This window comes from Phlebotomus papatasi, chromosome 2 (assembly GCF_024763615.1).
Source record: "Phlebotomus papatasi isolate M1 chromosome 2, Ppap_2.1, whole genome shotgun sequence".
NCBI lineage: Eukaryota > Metazoa > Arthropoda > Insecta > Diptera > Psychodidae > Phlebotomus > Phlebotomus papatasi.
The window spans coordinates 104,055,747-104,062,882 of NC_077223.1; positions in this window are offsets into that span (position 1 = coordinate 104,055,747).

The following is a 7,136-nucleotide window of genomic DNA, read 5'->3' on the forward strand; positions in this document are numbered from 1 at the left end:
ATATTACACCGCAAAGTCTCGCGCTGGATGTAAAAAAAAGTACAGGTAGAAAAATCATGAGAAGTTTCCAAAAAATACATGGTTTGGATGGCGATCTGCTCATGTGGGCGTCAGAGCAAGGCGTTCTTGATGCAGGGCAACATGAACTCGTCAATTTACATCTCGGAGTGCCTCCAAAAAAGTCTGTTCCCTCTGTACAGATGCCATGGCATACCCCCGATCTTGTCCAGATTTGGCGTCGTGCCATTACTCAAAAGCAACCAAAGAATGGTGCGAGAACGACGTTCGTTATGTACCCAAGGAGATGAATCCTCCAAACACTCCAAATTTCCGTCCAGTTAAAACATATTTGGCTATTATGAAATACGATCTGAAGAAGAAGGCTAAACGCGTTGAGAACATCGAGGACTTCAAGAAAAAATGGAATGAAACAACGAAGAACCGCGGCGATGATCTTGTACAGACCTCGATGGGAGGACTCAAGAAGAAGATTCGAGATTTCGCTAATCAAATACTTGAATAAAAAAACTAATATATCTAATAAATTTACAAGGAATTAAATTTTCAAAAAATATTTTTCTTTTTTTTAATATTATGTAGACTTCATTTTTAAAGCATTATTCTTGTGAACAATCTTATCGTGGACACACTATTTAAAATTTTTATCCTAATCACTTCATTTAAATTTTTTTCGAACAAATCAAAAACAAAAAAATTGTGCTCTTATTTTTTTCGTTCTTTTTTTAATTGTCTTGAACTCGAGGCTCTTCTATTGATGAATTTCGTAATACTTTCCTGATTTAAAAGGTGTAACAGGAACATTACATTTAATTTATTATGGCTCCGGCACACCTTTTAGATCAGAATAATTTCATGAAGTCGAAATTCGCATCCCTTTCATTCTCACATGTTTTGTATATGTTTATCTCATTCTCTCGCACTCTTCTTCTTCTCTTAAACATCACTCCAAATTCAATTTAGCTCGATCGAATTTGGTATGCGAAAGAATGAGATAGTCATATGCAAAACATGTGAGATAGAAAGGAATGCAAATTTCGACTTCATGAAATTATCTTGATCTAAAAGGTGTGCCGGAGCCATTATAACTAAATTTAAATTTAAATTGAGTAGAAAGAGTACAAATCAAATTTGATTCTTTACTAACCTAAAAGTCGCTCGAGTGACGACGTATCCTAAGTCAGGTTAAGACTAGCAATTGACTGTAACGCTTGGTTAATTGAGTAAGAGGTACATTCATTTACAAGAACTTACCTTTCTTCTTAAAAAATATTTACTATTTTCAAACGGTGCTTGCTCACCCCTGCTGTGCACAAAAAGTAATTTTAACTTTTTCGGATGTCTCTCAGTGTTGTCCACAGATCGTATCATGAGATCGTATCATGCTCCCTATACAATTTATCTATCTATCTTCTCTTTTTCTTCACAACAATGTGAAGACCGACACAATTTTGACACTCGAGCACTTCGAAATTCGATCAGAATGTACTTCAACCACCTTGGAGAATTATCAAGAAGTAAGAATGTCTCTATCCTAGCTTTTTCAAATAGATTTTCAAATTTTTAAACTCTATGTGACTGGTCAGTTTTTCTATTTTAGCCAAGACACACTTAAGGGTATTATAACGAACAATCGAGATTTTATTCCGGACACAAACCATAAGGAAAGATTTTCTAAGACTCATTCGTACGGATATCTATTGTATGGCAAAATTATTTAGGGTAAATTAAGCTAATTCAAAACCTGCTCGAAATGGAAATTTTTCGCTACTCCAAATGGAAACGTCATTGTTTTCACAATAAATACAGTATTAAAATATTATATTTATATATATTCTATACCACAGTTTAATTATTTAGTTAATTTTGCTCCAAATAAAGCGAAAATCCACTCATATTCACACATTTTGATTTGTTAATTTCTCAGAAAAATTAAAAGTGTGCCTTTTCACTATCGAATTTTTCATCGTTCGACCATGTTTTACAATGAAAAACACAATGAGGTGACTGTTGTTTATTCGTTTTGCTTAACATTTATGTCATATTTCTGGCTAATTTTAGTCAAATTAAGTGCTAATCTTTATTGTTAACGGTACGTGAAGTTTTCAAATGAAATAATTATCCATTTCGTGAACAAAAAGGGTTTTTCTGAAGTGTCTGCTCTGCAAATGCTTCAATAGGAAACCTCGAAAATATGATTTTTTTGGAGAGATTTTCCTATTGTTTTAGATTGGAAAGGAGAAAAGACCAGGAATAAGAACAAACACTGTATTCAGGAGCAACTGAACAAGGTTTTGGAAGCCTTTCGTCGCGGTTTCACTTACACTGTTTGTCTCCAATTAGAAAATTTCCCTTGTCTCCATTTGGATTAATGTGTTTCCAATTGCAGCATTTTACACTCCCGTATTTTTCTTGTATTTAAGAAGTTTTCAAATTATATTTAAAGAATTTTCACTAAACAGTGGCATTCTAGAAGAATCAAGGACCAAATTTATGTAATTCTCTTCAGAAAAAATATGAACTTAATGTGTTGAATCTTCTGTCAAAGTTAAAGCGTTTGGAAATGGTTTTGAATCAGGACATTTACCCTATCCTATCATTTTACAGAGCGCGAAAATTGAAGTCAAATTTCCAACTTAATTTAAAAATGAGCAAAAAAGGGAAAATCCCGAAAATCCTCAATCTATGGGATTATCAACTCAAACATTGTAGCATCGGAGTGGAAAATGAAGAATGTGGTAGACACGAAGCTTTACAGGGTGGATTTGCGGGGGTGAAGGTGGATTGGGAAAACACGATTTTGTCGTGTTTTGAGAAGAATGAAAATCACCACTACACACACCTTGGGACACACATTACCATATGGAGAGTTTTGATGTATGGATGGGAAAAGCCAGAAGAAAATCCAATTTGAAATTCCAGCAATTCACGCTGTTCGACACCATTATAGGGCGACTCCGGAGGGATGAATGACATCAAACTTTCTTCACGCTCTCTTTTTTTTCTTCATCTCTCCTCCTGACCCTCAACCTTCCTTCCGTCTTATTCCCAGAAATCCCCAAAAATATCCCCCACACCTCCGGGAGTTCACAAATGGTACCACCCCGGAGGGCCCGACAGAATGAACAGTTTGTTAATTTTCAGGTGCTAAACTCACTCACCGCATTTATGTTTGAAGGAAGAGAGGCGGAGGAGTGCTTTTATGATTTTCGGCTGCTGCTGTCCCGACCCTCAGTCATCCTCCGACCCTCTCCTTCATCTTCAACAAAAGTGCGAACAAGTGTTACAATAGGGTGGAAAATGGAGTGGAAATTAAAACTTGAGGGAAAGTCTCCGTACAATAAGATAAATTCTCCGTGTCTCACTATCATTCTTGGCTGTTTTCTTGTCGAGGACTTCATGTAACACTCACCATTGTGAAAAATAGCCCACAATTAACATCACTGATGAATGTTCTTTGACAATATGCTCCCCCAAAAACTCCACTATTTATTAACTCTCGTAGAGCTTTTCTCCTTTTCTCGGGATTACCATTCAAAATAGCACAAGATTTATTTTGAGATGATTAGTATATAAATGTTTTATTTAAACTTCGCAAATACACCAATCTGTACGTTACATTTCAAAACAAAAGGCTTCAAAAATCAATGAAAAAATAAGAAAAAAAATTCCATGCAGATGATGCCGATAGAAGCAACAAGAAATATATCGAATAAACAGCAGTGAGTTTTTTTATTTATACTCTTCAAACTGCTTAAAATGCAACACTTTTCTTCTATAAAATGTATTATGAGCACATAAAAAATTCAAAGTATCGAGAAACGCATATTTTTTTGCTCAAAATATTGACTGTAAACAACTGTTGTGATGAGAAAAGTAACCAGCCAATAGGAAAAAAGTACCTATTCAAAGAATATTCCAATATAGCTTCCTCAAACTACCTTCCTAAAATGCCAGCAAACTTAAAATATATTCCCAAGATTTTAGGCGCTGGGTGATAGTAATTTCGAAAATCAGTTTCGAAAGAGACTTTCGAATATCCCAATCAACCAATCACAGAAACAGGTATTCAGAAGCAATCGAAGGAATCTTTGCATTCACAAGTAACCTTTTCAATTTAAAAATTTCTTTTCATTTGATTAAAAAGATATTTTCTCATTGTAAATTGAATTTTCGAAATTAGAAAATTTTCGAAAATACACTGGAAAACTGAGTGATACAGTAGACTCTCTCAAATTCGGGCATATGGGACCGAAATGTCAGCCGAATTAGACAGAAATTCGGGCGACAGTTTTTGAAATGCAACGATTTTTTATTCATGTTCATATAAATATTGAGTTTACACACTCATATATATCGTAAATTGCATGAAAATCCCTCAATAATGTAAAATCACATCAAAACTAAGACAAACCATGCCAAATTTGAGCACATTTGATTCATTTGATAAATCATAATAAAACTTGAAAAATGATTTACAAAGGAACTTAATGAAAAGGACATTTATTTTAATAAAATTGAAATTCGAACGTTCTGCCGCCCTGACATTTTACAAAACCGTACCAAAAAATTCACATTATGCAGCAAACGTTTACGTAATGTTTTTGACGATTGAAGTGTCAAGAATTTCGAAAATTCGAAACAGGAGTAACAGCTGGAATTATACAGCGAATATGTGAACTTGTATTTTAGACTTCCGCATTATTTTCGAATAGGTTTAGGTCGGCTTTGTCTCTTCGAAATGTTTTAATTAACAGGGCCAATCACAGATATTAAATTACATTAAGGAAAAATTTATATTTTCGGACAAAATAATTCAGATAATCGGACTTTGATAACGACGGTTTCATTCTATTTTATTCTATCTCAGCATGACAAATTTTTAGGGGAGCCATTTGAAAATTGAATATCGTTACCCGAACCACCAATTTTTCACCAGTGTATATCTCAGTCCAAGGAAGAACCTCGGAGTAAATTCTAAATCGAGTTAGGATAGTATGGAAATGAACTGTCGAAAAAAAAAATAGTTATTATTTAAATTTTCGGCCACTTTGAAATTGAATTTGAATTTTTCGAACATCAACGACTTATTGTGCAAATAGAAGTTCCATTTACCTTTTATCCAAGACACTATTGGAGAATCAAAATCAATTTGTGTTTGCACCCAATCTTTCTGTACAGAAGTAGATCTTGAAAAATTCGAAAATCTATTTGAATCAAAATGTGACGGTCTTCACATTGTTGTGAGGAAAAAAAACAGAACAACGACGTTCACTGTTCTTGCCCTAGTATTTAATCACTCCATAATCAATAAGTAACTCTTGTGCCAGATTTTTAGTGTGATATTTGATAAATTTTCCCCACATTGTTCGAAAATTTAGTATGAAAATTCGAAATTGAATTTGAATTCTTCGATCATCAACGACTTTTTGTGCAAATAGATTTCCATTTACCTTTTATCCAAGACACTATTGGAGAATTAAAATCTACTTGTATTTACACCCTTTGACCATTTGATGTATAATTTTCATTTAACATAATGGCTTCAAAAAACGGTTCTTGCTCATCTCTGCTGAACCGGTACAAGTATAAACCTCAACCGGAGAGAGCTCTCAAATCGGAAAGGTTTGACAACGAAGTGAAGACTAACACTGGCTGCAAACACAAGTAGATTTTCATAAAAGTGTCTTGGATAAAAGGTAAATCGAACGCTATTTGCACAAAAAGTCGTTCATGTTCGAAGAATTCAAATTCAATTTCGAATTTTCATGCTACATTTTCGAACAAGGTGGGGAAAATTTTGTGAATCATTACAGTAAAAAGCTGGCAAAAGAGTTACTAAGTGAATATGCAAAAACAGGTAAATTTTGACACTTTTGAAATTTCGAGATTCGAATAGAAAGTACTGCGATCATCATGCGAAAGTATCAAGAAGTAAGAATGTCTCTTTTTTTGGATTTTCTAATAGATCTTCGAATTTTTGGGCCTCAGATTTGAGAGCTCTCTCCGGTTGAGGTTTTTCCTTTACCGATTCGAAGGTAAATCAGAGAGAACTTACCTAAAAACCCGTTGGAAGTTCGAACGTTTAAACCGACGAGTTACACAAAAGTGAAGAATTTCATGAAAAGGACATTTATTTTAATAAAATTGCAATTAAAACGTTCTGCCATCCTGAAATTCAACAAAACTACATAAAATTCACATTTTGCAGCAAACTTTTGCACACTGTTGTTGACATTGTTGACGATTGAAGTGTCAAAAATATCGAAATTCGAAATTGCAGAACAATCAGCGCTAAATCGGCGAGTACATGAACTTACACTTTAGGCTTCCGGTAGATTTTCGAATAGGTTTGGCTTGGCTTTGGAGTGGATTTGTCTCTTCGAAAGGTTATTACTGAACGGAGCCAATTTCTCTCGGCCACTAAAGAGCTCGCGGGTGCGAGTGAGAATTTCAAAAATTGGACCTCAGAAAGGTTATTACTGAACGGAGCCAATTTCTCTCGGCCACTAAAGAGCTCGCGGGTGCGAGTGAGAATTTCAAAAATTGGACCTCAGAAAGGTTATTACTGAACGAGAGGACTTACGACTTAAGCCGAGAGACGACTTAGTGGAAAATTATGGAAATGAAGTCTAACCATTATTTTGAATATAATTACGCTAAGCCGTCTCTCGGCTAATCCTCAGGTCTCTCAAGGCCCTAAGGAATATTACGAGCATCTTTCCTTTGTTTTTCTCAATAGACTTACACACGAGACCCTTCGAAATTCGAAGTATTTCGAAGGATTTCAGCCACCAAGCGGACAATACGAGAAGTAAAATTGTCTTTCGAAACTGATTTTCGAATTCCTTAAAACTCCAAATTTTTGTCAATCAGCTAATCTTCGAAAGAATTTCGGAATTTCGAATGGCGACTTGTGCATGCAAGGAAACCCAAGACACAAACCAAAATAGAAAGAGTATTTTCAAGGACATTCCAATATGGCTACCTGAAAACTAACTTTCTAAAGGAATCATTTTTACTCGGCCTCCGAATCAGCATATTGCTTTGTTGCATAAGAATTCTCGTTATCCTGCTTTCCACTTAAAAAAAATGTATACACAATTAAATGCGAAATA